At 37.3% G+C, this 25,865-nt stretch overlaps 1 protein-coding gene and 2 pseudogenes across 5 annotated transcripts in view; all 3 read right to left on the minus strand.

Moving 5' to 3' along the window:
• XRCC4 (X-ray repair cross complementing 4) overlaps positions 1-25,865 on the minus strand; it is a 262,034-nt gene that overhangs the window by 57,380 nt on the left and 178,789 nt on the right. The gene's annotated exons all lie outside the window — the stretch shown is intronic.
• Positions 1,997-10,118, minus strand: LOC125964067 (ATP synthase subunit a-like; annotated as a pseudogene).
• On the minus strand, positions 8,523-10,895 carry LOC117197369 (cytochrome c oxidase subunit 2-like; annotated as a pseudogene).

Genomic DNA, 25,865 nt, shown 5'->3' on the forward strand with positions numbered 1-25,865 from the left:
AAAGATAGACCATCCACTGGGCTATAAAACATAGCCTAACACATTTAAAAGAACAGAAATCATACAAAGTATGTTCTTAAACCATAATGGAAATAAACTGGAAACCAGTAACAGAAACATTACAGCTGGAAAATTCCAAAGTATTTGGAGGTTAAACAACATATTTCTAATTACTTCCAAACAACATACTTCTAAACACATAGGTCAAATAAAAAATCTCAAGAGAAATTTTAAAACTCTGAAGTAAATGAAAAGGAAAATACAACTTATTAAAATTTGTGGGACGGATGAAAAGCAGTACTTAGAGGGAAATTTATAGCTTTGAATGCATATATTTGAAAAGAAGAAATATCTAAAATCAATAATCTAAGCTTCCATTTGAGGAGACAGAAGACTAACTTAAGCTTAAAACAACCAGAAGAAAGAAACAGTAAATATTAGAGCAAAAAACAATAAAATTGGAAACAAAATAGCAATAGAGAAAATCAATTAAACCAAAAGCTGTTTCGTGAAAAGATGAATAAAAATTATTACATTAGACAATGTATATGGAAGTACCTTGTAAACTGTAAATATTTTATATAATACTGAATTTATTCATTAATTTAAAATATGTCCAAATAAGAAAATTAGACATTTGGGGGAAAACTGAACATAGTACAGATGGTGAAAACACTGACAGCAATCCACAGTCTTTTGCGTAATTTATGGATGAGATATATCACAAGGATTTTATGATTAGATTCTAGATACCTGCCTGCACTTCCATCCTGAATCATCTATAAGATTAGCAAAGAAAACTATTTGCATTATAAAATGGTGTTGTAAGTTGTCAGGCTGAAATAATCAAACATCAACATTAATAAAATTTAACTCACCTTTATTTTACAACCCTTTGGATTAACTTTTGCAGAATAAGGTCTAGAGAGCTGTGCTATCTTCTCCCTGTTACCCTGGGATGTTGAGTTGTACATTGTTTGAAAACAGATTTCCTTGTCAGATGGATAAGCTTCTGCCAATAATTTTGCACTGAAGATTTTTCTTTTTCTTCCTCATATTGTCCCTGAAACCTTATGAATGGACCAAATACCAAATCCACTGACAGATCTAGTATGTATGCCTTTCATCTCCAATTGCCTATCTAAGAATGTGTTGACTAGAACTGTGTGTGTATACATACATATATTATGTATATACACACACAATTCATATATATACATATATATACATATACATATGTGTGTATATATGTATGAATGAAAGTGTATATGTGTATGTATATGTGTACATACACACACACACACACACACACGCACACCCTCTCCAGTTGGTTCTGTTCCTCTGGAGAAGCTTGACTGACACAAAATTTTCAATTTGTTCATTTCTGCCTTAAGCTTCCCAGTGACACTGATGCAATGCTTAGGTCTTTGACATTTAGGACCAAGAAGATGGCTCATGTTCCTGGAATAATGATGTTCAATAACTTTTTATTTTCATCTGATCTAAGCAGCAATGGGAAAATACGTTTTCACATGATAAAAGTCCCAAACAACGAATTCTGTTCATAATTCCATCTTTACTACCAATTAAGAAATTTTTAAGGAAGCCTTCTTATAAGGGCTCCAAGACATATACTACACATTAGTATGTATTTGCAGTCTAGCTAAGAATAATAAAAACTTTCACCAAAACCTTGCAATGTTTTATGATCTAAATCAACAAATTTTTACAGTATGTGTTAAGTCGTTATGCTACATAGCTACAAATGTTAAACAATTATTTTCAAATAAAAATTACATAATAATAAAGAGAAACATTTATTATCATAAGATATACACTACGCTATGTGTTTTACATGGATTATCTCATTCAACATCAAAACAAGAGGAAAGAAACAAACAAAAAACTATAAGCTATGACCTCTTAATATGACCTTTAATAGAGAAGAAAAAAGTTTAGTGATATGAAGTAATTTGCCTGAGGTCAAAAAAGCTGGGAGCTCATGATTCTAAAGCCTGGGTTCTTAACTGCTATTTAACCAAGAAATGATTTTGAATGAATAGAATTCATTCCACCTTTCCAAACCAGTGACTGACTATGTGTTGACTTTGTTGTAGTTACTGAAGAACAGAGGTCAGTGGTACGCAATTCTTTTGAACAATTTCTAGGATAGGAATGTGACTAGCAGATAATCAGATTAGTATAAGTATCTGAAAATAGCATTTAATATAGTCTTTGAAGCAGAAAATGCCAGGAAAAGGTAATAGCAACTATCTTTCAACAGTTTAACTCATATCTGTTTAATTTATAGCAAACATCAAAATTAACAAGAAACTGATACGTGGCAAAAAACTGATTTTGATAGCAATATGTGTTCATTGGAACCTCATAGTTACCACTATAGAGTGAGATCTGCTATTAGGCAAGCTTATTTTGGAGTATACTATTTAGACATGGATCTATATCCTTACTTTGCCATATCCTTGGGAAAGTTCGCTTGGGAAAGCTCCCTGTACCTCAGTTTCTTCATGAGTTGAATGAGGATAACAAGACCTACCTTGCAAGACTGTTGTAAAGACTAGAGAGAATCTATGTAGTGAATGGTGAAAACACAGTAGGTGCTAAATAAATTATGGCTGCTGTTATTATTGCTATCATTATTACTGTTATCACAAATAAATGTAGAGGGTTGCCTGTATTATAAAGAGCAGATCTTGGAGAATCACTTCAGAGAGCCACTAAGTGAGGGTGAAGACCACAGTTGGCTGCTTTGGGCGTGGAATAGAGGTGACATGCTGTCAGACAGAAAAGCGAATGTGTGAGTCAGAAAGGTCAAAGAAGAACTGTAACAGGGAGCTTCTTTTAGAGATTTTAGGCATGAAGTTGATTAGTGGAGAAAGGATACTGAAATTCACACAGACAGACCAAGTCATAGTCCATTGGTCCCAAGAGTCACATTTAAGTTTCAGTCAGAGATGTGTGGTGCGTGCTAAATTATTCTAGAACCTCACCCAGCTATGGATATTCTCTTACTAACCAAGCATTAAGGGCTGGATCTGCTGCCTTTTCTAAAGGAACCCATGACAAGGTCAGGGGATATTTTTACATGAATCCCACTTCTGATTCAAGCAAACTTTGAAAAAGGTAATAGCGAGCTCCTGTGAAAAGTCATGTTTTTAAGTTCTTGTAAATCAGACGCTACATCCCAGGAGGGTGGAGAGAAGTGGAGGTAACCACAGTCCATGCCTCCGCCCCTCTGAATAAAGCCCAAAGGAATTACCCACAGGACCAGAAAAAGTTATACAGTGCAGAATTACAAGAACATACTCATGGTTCTCAGTGGGATTTATTACTTTCAATTTACCAAAGCTCTTGTGATGAAACAAACATCCCCCCTCACTTTGATTGATATTAATTTGTTGCACAATATAGCACCACAGCCAGTTTCTCTTTGTAGAGTATTTCCCAAAACTATGAACAAATCAGAATGATTCTGAAAAGATAGTTACTTTCCATTCCTTTGTTTTACACAGAGATTCCAAAGAGAGCTTGATGACCTGTTTTTATTTACAAAACGTAGTAACTCCCCCACTTACCTCTCAATATATCCCTTCTCTTTTCTGGTATAGTCCAATAACTCCCAGAATCCAACTCTACATTCTTTACAGTTTTTAAAAATTATTTTAAATTCTACAAGTCATACACGAATGTACTTAGACTGTACTTTAGATAAGGCTAAAATCTCCTTTTAGATACTCACCCCTGCCCCCAATTCCAACCCCCATCTGCATCAGAGGTAGCCATTATTAACAGTGTATATGTAACCTTTCAAAACCTTTATTCATCAATAGAAAATACTTGCTATTTTCTGTTCTGTTTTTTACCAATTGCCATTATAAGGTATGTACAATCTTGCAACTTGCTTTTATTAAGTTGTAAGAAATTCTAGGGTACACATATTCGTTTATGGAGGCTAAAAGATTAGTGGAAACAATGGTGGACACACAGCAGGTTCTAAGAACCTGTGCACAACCATGAAATTTTGGGTATGTTACTAACTTCACTATCCTCATTTCTGAATAATCTTCCATCTCCCTCTCTTACAGGTTTTGTGTAAAAACGAAATGAAGTAATATGTGTGTGTGCTTTAAAAGCTGTACAGTTTTATATATAAATAAAATGTGATTTCTTAAATATTATCTGGAAAATAAAATCAGGTAGTGCTACTATTCTAAAACTATACACTATAGGTATTTAACTCAAAATTTTAACCAAGAAGTGCCACAATACTGAAACATTTAGCTAGTGGCATAGCATTCCTAGCTTTGAATGCTCCATTGGAAGCATTACATCAAAGGTTTAATCATGAGAAAATAAATTTGCATGTAAGCTCAAGTTATTAAACTGTTTACAAATTTGATTCAATTTTTAATTCTGTGAGCTTCTGTGCTTGATTCCTAGAGTAAATGAACAGCAGCCCTAATGTATTAAAACAGAATAACTAAATCAGAAAACAGATTTGCAAAACTATGACATTTAAAAATATTTTAAAATTTATCCCAAATCTACTATTTTAGTAAAAACAACTGTGTAAATTATTTCAGTTTAAGTTTCAACTCTTTTTAGCAAAATACTCTTTATAAGATATAAGCCTGGAAGGTCTGCATTTTAAGCAAATTCAGACATTAAGATTCTTGGGGGAAATAGTTAAAAAAGAATGCACTACAAAGTCCCCCTCATTTCTAGTTTTTTTCAATAACAAACAATATCACCTTCACCTAAACTGAAAACTGCCATGTATTTGTTCTGTTTGCTTTTCATTATGAATTACTCACTTTTAGTGGGGAGGAGGGAGCTGGGGGTTCAGAGAAGGTTTTGGGGGAGTGATATGTTTTTCAACCTTTCCAATTTCCTTTATTTGAAACACATTACTTCACACTATTTCTTCAGCATCTCCAAGTTCAAAGGGCTACCTAATTTTCACTGCTTAATATTAAAACAAAAAAGAACCATGGGCTCAACATCATTAATCATTAGAGAAGTGCAAATCAAAACTACAATGAGATATCATCTCACACCGGTCAGAATGGCCATCATCAAAAAATCTAGAAACAATAAATGCTGGAGAGGGTGTGGAGAAAAGGGAACACTCTTGCACTGTTGGTGGAAATGTAAATTGATACAGCCACTATGGAGAACAGTATGGAGGTTCCTTAAAAAACTAAAAACAGAACTACCATATGACCCAGCAATCTCACTACTGGGCATATACCCTGAGAAAACCAGAATTCAAAAAGAGTCATGTACCAAAATGTTCATTGCAGCTCTATTTACAATAGCCAGGACAATGGAAGCAACCTAAGTGTCCATCAACAGATCAATGGATAAAGAAGATGTGGCACATATATACAATGGAATATTACTCAGCCATAAAAAGAAATGAAATTGAGTTATTTGTAGTGAGGTGGATGGACCTAGTGTGCGTCATACAGAGTGAAGTAAGTCAGAAAGAGAAAAAGAAATACTGTATGCTAACACATATATGGAGTCTAAGAAAAAAAAAAAAAGGTCATGAAGAACCTAGGGGTAAGATGGGAATAAAGACACAGACCTACTAGAGAAGGGACTTGAGGATATGGGGAGGGGGAAGGGTAAGCTGTGACAAAGTGAGAGAGTGGCATGGACATATATACACTACCAAATGTAAAACAGATAGCTAGTGGGAAACAGCTGCATACCACAGGGAGATCAGCTCGGTGCTTTGTGACCACCTAGAGGGGTGGGATAGGGAGGGTGGGAGGGAGGGAGATACAAGAGGGAAGAGATATGGGAACATATGTATATGTATAACTGATTCACTTTGTTATAAAGCAGAAACTAACATACCATTGTAAAGCAATTATACTCTAATAAAGATGTTAAAATAAATAAATAAATAAATAAATAATAAATAAAAGAATCACAAAGGGCTCCCAGAGGGACCTGGTTTGATTTGGAAAATGACTAAATTGGCAAACACACCTCTCAATGGGAGGTGTCACTATTGTCTCCAGCAGCCCTAGAAACGAAGTCCCAAACACACGGAGTCATAAAAAAAAAAAAAGAACGGGAAAGTACCGACGTATATACATATATGTAAAAAATATTACATAAAGCCATAACATTTTGGGGGGTGTCAATGTGATCATAGCAAGATAACTCAGAGCTGAGTTAAGATCCTGAAACACAACTAAGTCAGAGTGATTTCCAAGTACATTCATGTCTGAGAAGGAAGGCGGGGCAGATGGAACATGTATCTAATGTCTACCTTTTAGATGCCAAGAGTGAAGGTGAACTGTAAGAATTATTTGAGGTCAATTTAATCCAACTCTAAATTATAAATCTAAGTGAGCATACACATTTAATGAGTTAGTGGAATAAAGTAGATTATAAAACTCTAATTGTATAAATCAGAACAATGAGTCATATGACAGTTTTAGGACCCATTTTAATGTCTTCTAGTTTGTGCCAATTTCTCCAAATAGAGAAATTCTGACCACTGGTACTTCAAATTTTCACTCATAGGAAAAAGTAAGCAATAACACAATGACAGATGCTCAGACTAGGTACACAAAAATGAGAGAAATGAAAATTATAACTATCCATTCTACAAATTAGGTGAACAGCAGAAAAAGCACATGGAATCTCAGAAGACCACAGGCTCCCAGCCCTAGCTTCAATATACTAAAACATTTTGGATCACAGTTTCTTCAAATATAAAATGAGGAGGTTGGACTATATCTTCAATGTTCTCTACAGCCTATGATATTTCATGGGAAAAATTTCATAATGGTAGTGGGTTTATAAAACCTATGATTTGAATGCCAAAAATGGTAACCTGGGAAATTTTAATGGCTTGTGGAATATTTATTGCTGTCAACTAATTCTTTTTTTCAAAAACCATTTTTTTGGGGTCTGGCTACAGAAATAATTACACGTTATCTGTAGGCAATGTGGAAAATAGAGACAAACCCAACTAAGAAAAAGAATGACCTATAATCACTACCCAAAGATAACCTGATCTGTTAACATACCTGTTTCCATATCTATTGTTATATCAATTACTGTAATGTATTGAATCCAGTGGTTTTCAAATTTTTTTATGCACAGAATCATTTTTTTCTAAAGAAAATCTCACATGTAACCTTAATATGTACAAGAAATAAAAGTGAAAATACTCTGAAATGGTGATGAAGGGCCAGGGTTTTTCTGAGGTGATTGTCAACACACTTCTATGGAGCCCTGTACTCAAACAAGTACTGCTTTAAAACCATTGACTTAATTTCCTAATGCTGGACATTTACACTATTTCTGTGGTTTTGTTTGTGTGTTTGTTTTTGCTTTTATAAATAACATTCAGATCTTTGTGCACAGTCATGGTTATTTCCTTAGGATAATTCCTGGAGGCTAAATTTCTGGATCAACTGGTTTTAAGGTATTTATTGTCATACCAGCTTATCCTAAGGATCACCCATTGTATAGTATAATCGTAGGGATAATAAATTGTAGCATTGGAGGAGGTTAAGGTTTTGTACGTAGTCGGTGCCGTATGTATTTGATACTATTCCTAACAAGGATAATCGGCTTCGCAGGCTGCGAGCAGCAGTAGGATGGTTGGTATTATGCTGGCTAAGGTAAAGTGTGAGTTTAGGATTATTAGGGTTGCCATGATGAATAGTGATAATATTATGCCTTCTAGACATAACAGTGAGGACATTAAGTGGGATCGATATATTAGCAGCCCTACAAGGGATATTGTGAAAGCCATAATAATATTTATGTACACTAAAGACACTTGGTAGTTATGAGTTTAGTCATAATCTAATGAGTCGAAATCATTTGTTTTATTTTAAACTAAATACCATATTCAATTCATTCTAGCCCCTTTTGAGTTCATTCATAGGCTGGGCTAATTGCCAATAATGAGATTAGAAGTAGAGCTATGGTAAGTATTGTTTTTAGATTATCTGTTTGAGTTGCCCAAGGGAGGGGCAGTAGGAGGGCAATTTCTCGGTCAAAGAGGGGGAATGTGGGCTTCCCTGGTGGCGCAGTGGTTGAGAATCCGCCTGCAGATGGAGGGGACACGGGTTCGTGCCCTGGTTCGGGAGGATCCCACGTGCCGCGGAGCGGCTGGGCCCGTGAGCCATGGCCGCTGAGCCTGCTCTCTGCAAAGGGAGAGGCCACAACAGTGAGAGGCCCGTGTACCGCCAAAAAAAAAAAAAGAGGGGTAATGTGATTGCTACTAGGAAAAATTTTATAGAAAAGGGCAGGTGGGCGTATCCTGTGGGGTCAAATCCACATTCATAGGGACTTATATTTTCTGTTTTAAGTGTTTAGCTGAGGGAGTCAGAAGGCGATGAGTACGAGCAACGAGGCCAGTGCTGTATTTGTTAGTAGGGTTATTATTAAGTTTCTTATTCTTTTTCGGAGTGTACCAAAACTAACTGATTGGAATTCAGTTGTACTAATTAATACTAAAAGAATTATGAGCCTCATCAATAGATGGATACGTAAAGGAATAGTCACATAACATCTACAAAATGTCAGTATCAAGCAGCGGCTTCAAAGCCGAAGTGGTGGTTGGATGTGAAGTGGAATTTTAATTGGCGCAGAAAACAGACAATAAGGAAGGTGGACCCAATGATTACGTGCAGTCCATGGAACCCTGTGGCCATGAAGAAAGTTGATCCATATACTCCATCTGAGATTGTAAGTGGAGCTTCATAATACTCTGAGGGCTTGTAGGAGTGTAAAATATACGCCCAGGGCAATTGTAATAAAGAGGGCTTGGAGTATGTGCTTGCGATTTCCTTCCGTAAGGCTGTGGCGGACTCAAGTAATAGACACACCAGAGGCTAGCAGCACGGAAGTGTTGAGAAGCAGTACCTCTAGGGGGTTTAGAGGGCAAATGCCTGTTGGTGGCCAGCACCCGCCTAATTCAGGAGTAGGGGCGAGGCTTGAGTAATAGAAGGCTCAAAAGAAGCTGGTAAAAAAGAGGACTTCTGAGACGATAAATAAGATTATCCCATATCGAAGCCCTTTTTGGACAATTGGTGTATGGTGGCCTTGGAAAGTGCTCTCTCGAATAACATCTCGCCACCACTGATATGTTGTTAGAGTATTAGTTAGTAGGCCTAATATTAGTAGTATTATTGAGTTGAAGTGGAATCACATGATTAGGCCCGATGTTATTAGGAGGGCTGAAAGGGCTCCTGTAAGGGGTCAAGGACTGGGCTTTACTATGTGGCATGTGTGGGTCTGGTGGGTCATTATTATTGTCATGCAGATAAAGGCTTACTAGGAGGGTAAACACATAGGCTTGAATTATAGCAACGGCAAATTCGAGGATAGTTAAGTAGGGTAAGAATGATGAATGTAATAAAAGCTGTGGTAGTGCTGATGCTGTGCTAAAGTTGTCCCTCCAATTAGATGTATTAATAAATGTCCTGCTGTAATATTGGCTGTTAATCGCACGACTAGTGCTACTGGTTGGATAAACAGGCTAACAGTTTCGATAATCACTAGTATGGGGATGGGGGGGGAGGGTGTGCCTTGCGGCAAGAAGTGAGCTAGAGATATTTTTGTTCTGTTATGAAAACCTGTAATCACGGTGCCCGCTCACAGGGGAACTGCTACTCCTACATTTACTCAGAGTTGTGTGGTGGGTGTAAACGAGCGGGGAAGTAGTCCTAGAAGGTTGGTTGACCCAATAAACAAAATGAGTGATATTAGAATTAATGATCAAGCCTGTCCCTTGTGATTATGGGTGCTTATTATTTGTTTTGATGTAAGTTGGACTAGTCATTGTTGAAGGGAAATTATGTGATTATTAGTCATTTTGATGTTGGAAATAAAATACTTTTAAACATAATAATTAAAATAACTACAGGGAGGCCTATTATTGTTGGGGTTATGAAAGAGGCAAATAGATTTTCATTCATTTTGTTTCTCAAGGGGTAGACTGTTTTTACACTTTGGTGCGTGTTGATTCTGGGTTGGGGTAATAAGTGTACTTCGTGACTTTTAGTTGAAATATAATAAACAGTGTTAGAAACATAGATGAGATGGTAAGGAATCATGTTGATGTATCTAATTGTGGCATGCCATTAAGGAGAGTCTCAGCTCTCGGTCTTTAACTTAAAAGGTTAACGCTACCTAGCTTCTTAATGAGTTTAGAATATTGATGCAGATCATTTTTCGAAGTATTTTAAGGGTACTAATTCAAGGACAATTGGCATGAAGCTAAGGTTTGATACACAAATCTCTGAACACTGTCCGTAATACAAACCTGGTCGTATTGATATTAGGGTTGTTTGATTTAGGCGCCCTGGGATTGTGTCTGTTTTCAGGCCTAGGGAAGGTACGGCTCATGAGTGTAATACATCTTCAGAGGAGATCAGTATTCGGATTGTTATTTCTATGGGCAACACTACTGGGTTATCTACTTCTAGCAGTTGTAACTCCCCTCGTTTTAAATCTGATGCTGGGATTATATAGGAGTCAAAATTTAAGTCTCTGTAGTCAGTGTACTCATAACTTCAGTATCATCCGTGGCCTATAGTTTTTACAGTAAGAGACGGGTTGTTGATCTCATCTATCACGTACAGGATTCGCAACGATGGCAGGGCAATTAAAATCAAGATAATGGCCGGTAAGATGGTTCAGATGGTTTCTACTTCTTGTGCATCTATTGTGCTGGTATATGTTAGCTTAGCTGTTAGCACTAGTGAGATGATACAAAGACCCAGAGAGCTAATTAAGAAGACAATTATTAGTGTGTGGTTGTGAAAGTGTAGTAATTCTTCCATGATGGGTGATGTTGCGTCTTGAAACCCTAGTTGGAAAGGATATGCCATAGAGATATACAGAATTTCCACCTGTGACTTAACTTTGACAAAGTTACATAAAATTTTACTAATATCTCAATTATGGAGAAAGACATAGTGGTTATGATGTTGGCTTGAAACCGATAAAAGAGGGTTTGACTCCTTCCTTTCTTGACTATTTTAGACTGACGTTAAGTTGGCTCCTCAAATGTATGATATGGTGGAGGACATCCATTTAACCACTCTAAGTTTGTAGTAGTAAGTTCTACTGCTAGGACTTCTCGTTTGGATACGAATTCCTCTCAGATAATGAAAATTATCACCATGACAGCTGTTAATAAGATGAATGAGCCTATTGATGAGATAATGTTTCATGTGGTATAGGCATCTGGGTAGTCGGAGTATCGTCGAGGTAAGCCAGATAGACCTAAAAAATGTTGTGGGAAGAAAGTTATGTTGACACTCACAAATATGATTACAAAGTGAATTTCTGCTCATGTTGAGTTGAATGTATATCCTAAGAATAGTGAGAATCAGTGCAGAAACCCTCCTGTGATAGCGAAAACAGCCCCCATTGAAAGTACATAGTGAAAATATGCGACTACATAGTAAGTATCATGAAAGACAATATCTAATGATGAGTTAGCTAGGACAATACCTGTTGGCCCACCGACTGTGAAAAGGAAGATGAAACCCAGGGCTCACATCATGGCTGGGGACCATTTAATGTTACCTCCATGGAGTGTTGCCAGTCAACTAAACACTTTCTCTCCTGTTGGGACAGCGATGATTATAGTGGCTGATGTAAACTATGCTCGTGTGTCAACATCTATACCCACTGTGAATATGTGGTGGGCTCATACAATGAACCCTAAGTATCCAATTGACATTATAGCTCATACCATACCCATGTACCTGAAAGGCTCTTTTTTTCCTGAGTAATAGGTTACAATGTGTGAAATCATTCCAAATCCGAGCAGGATTAAAATATATACTTCAGGGTGTCCAAAGAATCAAAACAGGTGTTGATATAAGATGGGATCTCCCCCTCGTGCAGGGTCAAAAAAGGTTGTGTTTAAGTTTCGGTCAATTAGCAGTATAGTGATTCCGGCTGCTAGTACAGGTAAGGATAATAGAAGTAATACTGCTGTGATTAATACTGATCATACCAATAATGGTGTTTGATATTGGTTTATAGTGGTGGGTTTATATTAATAATAGTGGTGATAAAATTGATAGCCCCTAGAATTGAGGACACACCAGCTAAATGTAGGGAAAAAATAGTAAGGTCAACTGAAGCTCCTGCATGTGCTAAATTTCCAGCCAAGGGCGGATATACGGTTCAGCCTGTACCTGCACCAGCTTCAACTATTGACAATGCCAGCAACAATAAGAAAGGAGGAGGGAGTAGTCAAAAACTCATGTTATTCATATGGGGGAAAGCCATATCAGGTGCTCCAATTATTAGAGGCGTAGCCAGTTTCCGAAGCCACTGATCATAACGGGTATGACCATAAAGAAAATTATTACGAGTGCATGGGCTGTTACTACCACATTATAAATTTGGTCGTCTCCGAGCAGTGTTCCAGGCTGACCTAATTCAGCACGAATTAGTAGGCTCAGGCCTATACCTACTATTCCAGCTCAGGCACCAAATAGCAAATATAAACTACCAATGTCTTTGTGGTTGGTTGAGAATAATCAGCGGTTTTTGAACATAGGTAAAATGGCCAGAGTAGGCATTAGACTGTAAATCTAAAGACAGAGGTGATGTCCTCTTTTTGCCAAGCCCTGTGGTGTATTGTTCATATTGAACTGCAAATTCGAAGAAGCAGCTTCAACCCTGCAGGGGCTTCTCCCGCTGTTTTTTTTCCTGCTGCGGGAGAAGTAGATTGAAGCCAGTTGACTAGGGTATTTAGCTGTTAACTAAAAATTCTTGGGAGATGTATCCCTCCAATCTAGTGAGGATTAGCTTCATTAAAGTGTTTGATTTGCATTCAGTTGATGTAGGATATAATCTTGCAATCCTTATTAGGCAGGAATTAAGTAAATTATACTTGCTTAGGGTTTTGAAGGCTCTTGGTCTGTTTTAACCTAAATTCCTATTCCAACACTGATAGTATTGGTGTGAGGGGCAGAAGTATTGTGGATATTACGATCATAGTTGGTAGGAGGATTATTTGTTTTGTAGAGTCAAACTGTCATTTTATTTTCACGTTTTTTATGGAAGGGAACGTGGTCAGCACTGTGGAGTATGTGAGTCGCATGTAGAAGTACAGGTTAAGTAGTGCTGTGATGGCTATAAGTGTGGGTAAAATAATATTATTGTTTTTTGTTATTTCTTGAATAATTATTCATTTAGGCATGAATCCTGATAGTGGTGGGAGTCCCCCTATTGATAGTAGAGTGCCTAGGGTAAGGGTTGTGATAACAGGTGTTTTGTTTCATGTGTGTGACAGTGACAGTGTAGTAGTGGCCGAGCTGTGAATAAATAATATGAATATAGTGAGGGTTATTATAGTGTAGATTACTAGGTTTAGAGTTGTTATAGTTGGGTTGTATAGTAAGACAGCTGTTATTCAACCTATGTTATTCAACCAACTCTAGGTTTAGAGTTGTTATAGTTGGGTTGTATAGTAAGACAGCTGTTATTCAACCTATGTGGGCAATTGATGAGTAAGCCATGATTTTTCGGAGTTGGGTTTGATTTAATCTACCTCACCCTCCGATTAGAATGGACGGTATGGATAGGGATAGTATTAGGTTTAGGTTGATTGATGGTGAGATTTGCTAAAGGACTGATAGAGGCGCAAGTTTTGGTCATGTCAATAGAATTAGGCCTGCCATTAATGGGATGCCTTGTGTTACCTTGGACACTCAAAAGTGAAAAGGGGATAGTCCTGGTTTTATGGCCAGGGCTACTGTTACTACTGTTGATGCTGTTGGGTTGAATATTTTTGTAATAGTTCATTGGCCGGAATATAGTAAGTTAATGATGACTGCTACTATAAGTAGCATGGATGTGGTAGCTTGTGTTAAGAAATATTTAGTGGAGGTTTCAATGGCTAATGGGTTAAAGTTTTTTTTTATTATAATGGGGATAATGGCTAGTATATTTATTTCGATCCAATTCAGGCTAGCAATACACCCAAACCAGTTGACACCAGGAGGAGGTACCCATTTTCTGTTCTGCTTTTAACAGTCACTAACCCATGTGTAACATTTGAATCAGATTCTATTTCTCTCTGACATAGTTCCTCTTTTCCATGATACCTCCTCTCTTCCTCATGATACCAAACAGGTTGCTGTTAAGGTTAAATAAGTGCCCTCTTCGAAGCACCAATAATTCGTTTTTGTTAAATGCCACCAGATGCCCAATGGATTAGTCTTTTGCTTTCTTCGAACAATGATCAGTCAAGCAGTCAGCTTCTATACAGGAATGACCAACCAAAGCATATAGACCCCTCTGGAGGGGAATATCTTTGTTACTTGGTGCCTTAGGGCACAACATGCCTTACTTTAAGTCTTATTTGTTATATCTAAGCTTTGATTAAAATCTATTCAAAGCAGCCTCTGACCCCAGATTCCCAAAAATGAACAGTATAAAGCAGATTTTCAAATAAGAAGAGAACCTGGCGATTATCTATGTTCTTCATTTTATAGATGATGATACTAAGGCCCACAGTGGCTTCCTAGAGCCCAAATTATGACACAAAGACAAATTATGCATTATCTCTGTCCCTAAGGAGTTGACCGCCTAGCGGGAATACCAACAAACAAATCAACAACACTATCCTGTGTGATAGATACTATGGGAGAATAAGGTAACGCAGGTACCTCAGAAGGATAGGTTGGAAGACTTTTCTGAAGAAGGCAACAGTTTTACTGTACTTTGAAGGAAGTGAATGGGCCAGTGAGATAAAGAAATAGAAAGGCAGTAGGGCCTTCTAGGCAAGGGTAAACATAAAACTTTGGAAGAACTAGGAATAATTCAGTACTCTAAAGGATAAACCTTAAAAAGTGGCTGGAGAGGAGGACACTAGGGGGTCAAAATTTGAATGCACACAAGTTACATAAATGGGTGAAACTTCATGGATGAGGTCTCTGGTAAATTAATGTCCTCTCTAAAGAGCAAATGTCAGTATAGCCAATTGTCACCATGTGAGGGGATAATCTTATAATCTGAAGAGAAGCCAGAAATCTTTTAATTTTTAAATCAGTGTTGGTACCAAATTTTAAAGAAAACATGGTACAAACAAGACCAAACACATATGTGAGTTGAATTTTGCTAATAGCCTGCCAGTTTACAACCTCAGGGCTAGAGAGTTAGGCCAGGAGCAGCTCATGAAAGGCTCTGTGTACTAAGCTGAGGGGTTTGGACTTTATCCTGAAAACTGTAGGGACTCATTAAAAGACTTGAAGTGATTAACATCTTAGAAGGGTCACTCTGGCAGCTGTGTGAAGTCTGGAAGGTTGCTATGTAACAAGTGCTTAAACCAAGGTGGTGACAGGGACACGGAAAGGAGGAGGCAGATTTGAAAGATGTTAAACAAGGCAAACAGTTTAGTAAATTACAGTTGAAACTTGAACGTAGGTCTCCTACTCCCTTGCTTGATATTCTTATAACTATACCAACATTGTAGGATGCCTTTTTGAGCAGAATACTATTTGGTTTGCAATTAGTAAGTTACAGGGGAGATTCTTTGCAAACATTACCTTGAAACACCAGAATTTTTTCCTATAGATACTATTAGTATAGTGTAGGCAAACTCTACACTAAAGTAAACTCCAGGAAAGAGGATATACAGAGAAATCACGAGGAGATAGACAGTGGGCATAGACACTGACCATGAATAAAGCCCATCTACCATGCTTCACTGGCTAACATTCTATGCCAGTTTACAACTAAACAATGGATGAAGATATTATTAAGTATTTGGTAAAGGAAAAGAAGGGACTATCTTACTGCATTCCTGCCTCAAAAATTCTATGACTAAAAATTACTCAATTAATGAGTTTCTGGATCATCAGCATTGTGGTTAATCCCTGCACACTTAGTGCAAGTGAAGACTACAGCTTTAATTTGGTTAGTACATTTTTTAGTTCAATGAATAACGGAGCCAGACAACAAGCAAGTCAAGTGGAAAGTGAAGTCATTAGGTGGGGTGAAGTGATGTCAAATCTCTGAGTGTTTTCTCTCTTAACCTTCTGGATGGGAGCTGGACTCCATTTGTCTGACTGGCACAGATGAGTTTATAGAAGAGCATTTGTTAAATAGCTCTGTGAATAATAAAATCTACCCCTACTACCTGCTTGACAAAAAGCTGAAAATGCTGTATTTTTCTTTATTAAACAAGATATTAATTTGCAAAGTTGTTGAAGAATTTGATGTTTCCTAAAGTTTCCATATTACGCAATTACATTGGTACAGAGAGAAAATAAAACTTCCAAATCATAACATCTGGAATGATGTTATATATCTTTAAGTTTGTAATGATGTAGCTAAACAGTGGCTTATTGTGACCCTCTACTCTGTTTATGGCAAGGGTGTCAATGTTTACTTCATGGGAGTGGTATTGAACTTTCAACCAATGTTGTCTTATGGTTATTTTTTTAAGCAGTACTGTGATGGTACTAAGAATATGCTATATGTAGACTAGACTCTGTATTCTATCGGTTGGAATAGGTTAGGTTACACCACAGTAGCAAATATCCCAATAAATCAGTGGCTTGAAACAACAAAGCTTTGATTTCTCGTTAGTGCCATACGTTCATCACGGGTAGCTTGGGGGCTCCACTCTGTGCTGTCCTCATTCTAGGACCTTGGATGACAGGGCAGTTAGCAGCATTGCCAGTCACCATGGCAGAAGGAAAGAAAGTTCTCTGGCTCAGAAATTACACATGACGCTCACTTTTAATCAAAACTTGCCAGTGAGAACTAGAATCACAGCTGCACTCAGCTATAGCTATGAAGTTCAATTTTACCATGTGCCCAGATGACAGAGAACTGGAAATATTTAGTGAACAGAACTAATGACTATCACAGTCACCCAAATAATTGGTCTATTATGGTTTCATGTATCTTTTTTTTCTCTACTTGGCTGGACTGTGAAGTTAGAACCTATGACTTAAAAGGCTCCCAACAAATTCTTTTGATCCAGTACATGAAGAGAACAGCTTGATTAAAGTGTGATTTCAATAAAGTAATTATGTCCTTTTGGAACTTTTCCCCCAATACTATATTTTAAAGTTCAGTTCTGATACAGTAAAGTTGCCAGAAATAGATAACAAAATTATTCAGATGAATTGCAAGCCCAGAAAGTAATCACCTGGCTATGCAAGCCAGGTGTAATCATAAAATAGATAATCAAAAATGGACTGAATTCATTTTTCCACAGATGTTACAATCTATTAAAGAATAAAGCCTGGAACTCTGACACTACAATATTATCTCTCTTTACCTTTACTGTATTTACTGTTTAAAGCTTCACATTAGGAACCACTCAAGCACTGCTGAAGAGAAACACTCTCTCATGCCAAGTGTTCTCACTTTAAGATCATAGCCATAAATCCCAAATGTTTAGGACTCTCAAATCTTTATCTCCAGACCTCACTTCTTCCAGGAACTCCAGAATCATATATCTTGCTATCTCTGCTTTGATGTCTACTAAGTATTTTAAACATAACCTAGCCAAAACAGAACTTTTCATTTTTCTGCTCTGCAAATCTGCTTTCTTAGTCCTTCCTGTGTCTGAAAACAGCACCACTAACCTAGTTCCTCAAGCTAAAAGCATAGGAATCCTCCTGATTCCCCTCCATCCCTTATTCTTCTAAGTCAAACCTAGAAGCAAGTCCTGGCAACTTTACTGCTAAAGCATACCTGCGGTCTAAGAACGCCTCGCTCTTCCCCCAAATAGCCTGAGCCGTGACCGACTTTCGCCTGGACTACTGTAAAACGTCCTAGCTGATCTTCTGTTTTCACTAACCCCCACCTCTACATCCGTTTTCAACATAGTGGTCATAGCAATCTTTTAAACAAACATCAGACCATGACATTTCCCTCCTTAAAATCTCCCATTACACTGTGAATAAAATTTAAAGAATATCGGCCCTCAAAGCCCTGCATGATCTGACTGAATCCATTTGACTGACCACACAGTTATATTATCAATACATACCACTCCCTCGCTTTCGCCCTACATGGGCCCTCTTTTCTTCAGCATGCCAGGTTTGGCTCACCTTAGGGCCTTTGCATTACTTGTTTCCTCCCAGTCTTTGCAGCAATGTCTGCTTGTCATTCAGGTTCCGTTTTAAATATCAATTCCTCAGAGAGACCTTCCATGACCTCTTTATATAAAGAGGAACCATTTAATCACTATCTTTTACGTCACCCTCTTTTTTTTTTAAGACACCAATTGTACTTGAACATTTGTTACTTTTTTTTTTTTTTTTGGCTGTGTTGGGTCTTCGTTGCTGTGCGAGGGCTTTCTCTAGTTGCGGCAAGCAGGGGCCACTCTTCACGTGGTGCGCGGGCCTCTCACTATCGCGGCCTCTCTTGTTGCAGAGCACAGGCTCCAGACGCGCAGGCTCAGTAGTTGTGGCTCACCGGCCCAGTTGCTCCACGGCATGTGGGATCTTCCCAGACCAGGGCTCGAACCCCTGTCCCCTGCATTAGCAGGCAGATTCTCAACCACTGTGCCACCAGGGAAGCCCACGTCACCCTCTTTTAATTACCTGCATATCTCTTGATTATTATCTGATGTGTCCTTGTTTGTTTATTGTTTGCTTATTTCACACCACTAGAATGTAACGTCAGCTATTTTGTGCTGTGCCATATCCTCTGTGACGAGACCAGTGCCTGGCTCATGCTAGGTACTGAGCAAATATCTGTTGAAAAGGTATTTATGATTTGAGTATGTACAAGGTACATGGTATCAGCAAGCAAGATACAAATGTTACATAACATAACACTTCTAAATTCATCTTTGGCCACTTTATAATTATTCTGGAATTTCCAGCGATAAAAATTATTAATTATAAATTATTAAACCTACTAATACATAAATTAAATGCTTTCATAGTATAATTTTATCACAAGTAGTTAACTTGGAAGACAATTTGCATTCAAACCTAGACAGTCAGACACTGAAAGGGAAAAAGAAAATGAACAAGAACCGAGTAGCAGTAGTAACCAATGCTGAGCATCTACCACGTGACTGGCACATTATATTAGTCCCCTCATCAATTTTAATGAGGTGGGTATTACTATTCCCACTTTAGGAATTAGAATATTAAGGCTCAGAATGATAAAGTATCTTGCCCCAAATCACACAGCATGGAACAGAGTTAGGATATTAATCTATCTCTAATTCTTTACTCCATGGCATGCCCTCAGAAGGCAGTTGCCTGGGGAGTCCTGACTGAGGAGCAGCAGCTGCTACAGCTGTAAAATTAGTGATCTCTCTCTCAAAGAGCTGATGGCTGGTAGACCTTTGTTGTTGTTGTTGTTGTTTTTGCGGTACGCGGGCCTCTCACTGTTGTGGCCTCTCCCGTTGCGGAGCAACAGGCTCCAGACGCGCAGGCTCAGCGGCCATGGCTCACGGGCACAGCCGCTCCGTGGCATGTGGGATCTTCCCGGACCGGGGCACGAACCCGTGTCCCCTGCATCGGCAGGCGGACTCTCAACCACTGCGCCACCAGGGAAGCCCTGGTAGACCTTTTAATAGAGAGGGAACCACAGACAGGTGCAGAGCCTTCAGATAACGATCACATTTTACTGTATTCATTAACTTTATATTGTATGAAATTTTACATTTACGTTCAAGTGATACTGGTTCTCCATTTAAGATAAAGTGTAGCTTCTTCTTTAAATAAGCTTATTTAATTTAAAAAGTAAAGTGATTTAATCAATAATTAACTCATAGTGAAAGTGTTACCAAGAAGTGGCAAAACTCGTGGAAGGAGGCAGTGAAACTCAGATACAATGCAAATCCAAATGGTGGCCCATGCACAACTGAAGTTTAGGAAATTCAAGGCATTCATACTTATCTTTTTAAATAGGTTTTCAAAAAAAAAATTAGTGACATCTGAAGAATAAAAGGTGTAACAGCAACGGAACATCCTATATTAACAGAAGTGTGGTGTCTCATTCTTCTCTGTATAGATCACACCACATCTGAAATATAAGGGGACTCTGGGAACACGACTTTAATGGAACACTGGCAAACTATACACGTTCAGTGAAAGGCAACCCCAACCAAGAGACTGCCCATGTAAAACCACGCTATACTTGGGGAGTGCTGATAAACTTAGGCTCTTCCAGTGTGCAGAGGAGAAAACTCAGAAGATGAAATGGTCTCCAAATTAAATGGAGTGATAGTTAGGGGTATGGGTTTTAATGGTATCTTAATGTGAAAATCATATTATCCTGAAAAACTCTTCGGAAAATATTATACTCCATCACGATATACCAATTTCAATTGGTCCAGCACCACGGGGTTTTCCTGCTATTTTGATAAATGGCTTTTTGTGAAGTAGTTATCTTGTGTTTAGTGGTCAGTTGTATGAAAAAGGTTTCTCTTTAGATGTGCTCCTCATATTATGGAAGGATAATGAGAAAACAGGGGATAAGAAGATATGTTTCCCACTTGACATCCACTCCTGGGCATGTTTGAGTAGAATGCCCCGAACTATTTAAATTGTTCTTTTTCCTCTCTCTCTCCTCCTCCCCTTTTTATGGTGGGAGAGGGGAATGGAGAGTGTATGTTGAATGTGCATAAGCTGTCATATAGTTGGAGAACACAACTCCACTATACTATATGAGTGACTTTAATGTAGAATATCTCATATGACACAGAAGGCAGAAGAAGTAGGGCTAACAGGTAGACATTGGCATGTGAAACAGGCTTTCATTTAAAGCAGTAAGACTTTTGTCCCACAAAATATTTATATAAAGGTTACGTGACCATATATTTTGGATTAGATAATAAATTCTATTCCAATACTAATACAATAATTATCTGAAGCAAGTGGGCAAAATGAAAATAAAATAGTAGGAAGAAAAGAATTACAGTCTGCTACTTTAGATCGTGCACAATAGCGTCCCCTTCATTGCCTGAAATCCAAATGGGAGTGTAATAAGTAATAAATTTAAGAATCTTAGAGTAAATCAGTGATCTATGATATCTCTAAAGTTCAGACTGAATGAGTCACTGGATTGGATGTCTTATGGTTATAAATTATTTTAAATAAAGAACAGAATTACAATAACTATAAAGTTTAAAGAAAAGTGCAAAAGACAGTAGAAAACGAAATAAAATAATGTAAATGCCAAAAGAAACAAGATTTTTCAAAGTTTCAGGTGACTTTAACAAAAAGAAAATTTCAGGTGGGCTCACTGAAAAGACAAGGTATAATACTACCTCTGAAACATAATTCAGGAATACATTTGAGTCAGCAGTTGATTATAAAGGGCTAAATAAAATTCCTTCTGTTTTCCTATATGTAGCCTGTGTATATCTGTATTTTAAAAGTTGTTATATTATGTAGAAATTATCTTTTTAACTATATGACTTGGCTGCTAGCTCCTTGAGAAAAAGGAATGGTACAGTGCCTGGTACTCAATAAATGTGGGCCTGAATTCTGAGATGAGATATATATGACATATTAGCGAACACCACTGACCGGGTAACTTTAAGATTAGAGTTAGAAGATGATTTTTTTTAAATGACAGCATGTTTAAAGCATGAAAAATAATTATTAATAGCAAACTTCTGAAGGAGGATTTGGCAGATATACACAAGACTCCAGACAACCAGAAAAATAAACTTTTAACCTTTACATATTATCATACTGAGATTCTTTCCCTCCCTTTTTCTTTTCTTCCCTTTTACTCCCTCTCCTTCTTCCTCTGACATTTGTTTCTTTCCAAAAATCTTTCCTTTCCTTTCCTTTTTTTTTTTAAGACATGCTTTTCTAAATTTTCAAAGACACATGCTATAGGACTTCAAAAAGGAATTGAAATTTGTGATGAGTTCAAGATTTCTCTTTTTCAACTAAGACTTCAGCCCCATGAAAGCAAGGACTCTGTTTTGTTCACTATTATATCACTTAAGACAGTGCCTGGCAAATATTAGGCCTTCAAATATTTGCGGAATAATTTTTTTATTAGAAAAACTATCTCCTCCAAAGAGTCCTGCTTTAAATATGGGACTTCCTACTGGTTCACTAATAGAAATTATCATTGTTTATAAATGTATTATAGAAAATGGTGGAAGACATTTCCACACTATGTATATACTATAGAGTATGTGCAGAGAGTTGAAAGAACAAGTGATATAAACATGAAATTCACAGATGATAGCATATTAGAGATAGATGATAAAAATGATGATAAATAGAAAAGAGTTAACATGTACTGAGTGCTAGTATTTGTGCCAGGCACTGTGCTAAGCATTTTACACGCACTATCTAAAAATTCTCACAAATCTAGGTAGGCACTATGATTACCCCTTTTTTTTACTGATAAGGAAATCAAAGCATATAAAGGTTGAGTGCGATGTCCACAAGCTGACAGGTAGTAAGTTGTGAAGCTAAAACACAGACCCAGGCAGTTGGATTTCAGAATCCATACTCTAAATCACTATAATATGGTGTTTCACTACATATAAAGTAAATCAAGATAATTTTGTCTGGTTAAGTCCTACATTTTTTAGAAAGAAAAACTAAGGCCAAGAAATGTTGAATAACTTGGTCAAGATCACTATTTTCTACTTGATTTGGTCATTAACAAAAGCATAACAACACATTCTCTTACTCCCTATATTAAATAAGCAAGCAAGCAAGCCTACAGCCCTCTCTGGCTACATCTCTACTAGTCTGCTCATTTTTAGAGCAAAACTCCTTCAAAGTTTTACCCATATTCTGTGTGTCTAAATTCTCACCTCATTCCACTCTAATTAGTCATCTGTCTCAAAACTCCCCCTGAGACCCTGGTAGAGTCTCTGTCCTTATTGATTACTCAGTAGCAGTTGAGAGTTGATCTTTTCTTTTTGAAACATATTTTTAGCTTCTATTAAATCATAATCACCTCATCTTCTTCCTACGTAATAGTCCCCCTTTCTCAGAGCTTGGCCTCTCATTGGTGATATATGTAGAACCTAATCCCCAAATCCCGAAACAAACGTTCTAAAGGCTCAGTCATGGGTATCCTTTGTTCAGAATTTTCTCTGATCCCATGGTTTAAATACTAATTACAGTCAATCCTCATTATCCATGAATTCCAAATTCACCTACTAGCTAAAATTTACTTCCAACCTTCAAATCAATACTTAAAAGTGTTCTCTCAGTCATTTGCAGACATGCACATGCATGGATCAGTGAAAAATTTGAGTCCCTGAAGTACATGTGCCCAGCTGAGGTGGAACAAGGTTAGCATCTTCCAGTTTCACCGCTCATACTTGTAAACACAAGTGTCCTTTTTGCAGTGTATTTAGTGCCTTTTTTTGCATTTTTGCGCTTTTTATTGCAGATTTTGCTTTTTTAAATGGCCCCCAAGCACAGAACTGGAGTGCTACCTAATGTTCCCAATCACAAGAAGGCTATGATGTTCCTTATAGGAGAAAATATGTGTGTTAGATAAGCTTCATTCAAGCATGAGTTATAGTGCTGTTGGCCATGAGTTCAATGTTAATAAATCAACAATATATATCAAATGTGGTGTCTTTAAACAGAAATGTACATAAAACCAGGTTATGTATTGATTGGTTGGCAAAAATGTGACCAGAGGCTCCAGGAACTTAACCCTGTATTACCCCTAGAGACAATGACACAGTATTTGTTAATTCAGTGTCCCCAGCAACTTTATAGAACATAACTACTGTGAATGAGAATTGACTGTATATGCCTGTGTCCCCCAAATCTTTGTTAAACAAATGAATGAATCACACAATTAGTTCAAGTGGCAGGGGCAAGGTCATTCAGAGCATGATACTATTAAATGTAATATATTTTCTTATTTGCAGTCACTTATCTGCATGTCCATCCTGGGTTAACGGAAAAAAGGTAATAATTTTTCCTTTGTGTTACTGGTGCCTACCTCTAGTATTCATTTTAATTAGGCATTCCAAATGTATCTGGACCTCATATCACATGGCCTCATTATCACACTGGATTGTAATTATTTACTGATCTGTTTCTGCAACTATATCATATCCTTCCAAAGGCGAAGTACCTGTTCTATCTTGTTTGGTGCTGTAGCCCTGCACCAGGCACAGTGCTTGATATATAATAGGTACTCCATTCCTATATTAAGGAGGATATAAAAGACAGAGGCCTATAACCATATCTAATGATAATCTGTAATGGTCAGTTTTCTTTCCTGTGCTGGGTTATTTTCCTCCTTTAGAAGTTACTGGTGTATGTTCCTAACAGTTTATATGGAAGACTCCAAAAGTATACTTTAGACTGAAAGACCATCTTATTACTCAGTAAGAATATGGAGATGTTCATTTGTCTTACTTGCACACATAGCAGTTGAAAACAAATGAAATATTTTCTTTAACGGTTTCTGTGCTTTATATGGTGCTATTTATTGCTTAACCAAAAATAAACCTCAATAAATTAAAAAGTATTATTTTCATGGTTTCTGAATATATAGGTCTGTTTGGCTTTATATCATTATCTCGTAACTTCATTAGTTTGCCAAATTCACTTGTGAGTACAATTCCTATTTTATCCCCTATAGTCTGGAAATTCCTACAAAGTCATATATCTTGGCCCTAGGCAAAACACTTTATAAAATCAGCACTATATCCATAACAAATTGTGACAGTGAAAAAGTTGATTTTCTCTGTAGTCCATAAGTAGAATATATCTCCAAGCAAGAAAAATCCCGTAACTTCAGACTGCAATGAAAGTACATGTCCAAAAGGAATACTTCCTGGGATTGGAGCTAACAAGAACCCCACCTACATCAAGGAAGGCTTTCAGAGGCTATAGTACACATTCCAGAATGACAACTTTTTTAAAATGGGACTTGGACAACCGCAAAAATAAATAATTTTTTAAAATGTGACTTGGACATAGTTTACTGATTAAAATACTTTCCTATATGCTAAAAATTAATTTTAAAAAATTGAATAAAAAGAAGTAAAATAATATAAAATTAGTGTAGTATATGTCTATATATTTGAGTGTACAAATATCCCAGCCTGACAAAGAAAACTTTTCCAGTCTTCTGGGAAGTCAATGCCCATGACCACCAAGTTTTGTTTATCCAGCTTTTGCGGTAGGCTGATTTCTAAAGTAAGACAGATGACTTACTTTTATAAAGACAATGTTTAACAAATAGCTTTCAATAACTGATGAGGTTTCCCAGTTCTTCCATAGTAAGAGGATAGCAACCTTAAGTGTTTCTCAATCCATCCCTTCCCTTTTTTTCAATCACGCTCACACCTATAATCATTATTCTTCTTCAGATCATTCTTCCTGGACTACTGTAATATCCTAGCTTCACTGCCAATCTGTAAACATTCCCTCCATCAAATGTATGGTTTCCAAAGAAATGTTCCTAACATACTGTTCATTATGATATTCTTTGGCTAAAAATGTTTAACAGGTCCTTGCTGCTTTCATAAAAGAAGTCCAAATAAATCAGCTTAGCATTTAAGTACCAAATTCCATCTACCTCGCTAGTTTTATTCACATTTCTCTGCATCTCATGATAAGGTCACTGGTTCCCTATCTTCCAGACTCTTCCTCCACACATTTACTTATGCACTCTGTTCCTCTGACAGGAAGGCCCTTCTTAGTCAGGAGATATTTCATTTCTGTAACAAACAGACCCCAAAAGCACCATGGCTCAATCCAGCTAGACATTTATTTCTCTTTCACACAATAGTCTAAAGGTAGTGGGTAGTCCGTGGTGGATATGCTGCCCTGCCCCATGAGATTGTCCAGGGACCACAATTCTTCCTCTTTTTTTACTCTACCATCTCCTAG

The sequence above is a fragment of the Orcinus orca genome, chromosome 3, assembly GCF_937001465.1.
Source record: "Orcinus orca chromosome 3, mOrcOrc1.1, whole genome shotgun sequence".
NCBI lineage: Eukaryota > Metazoa > Chordata > Mammalia > Artiodactyla > Delphinidae > Orcinus > Orcinus orca.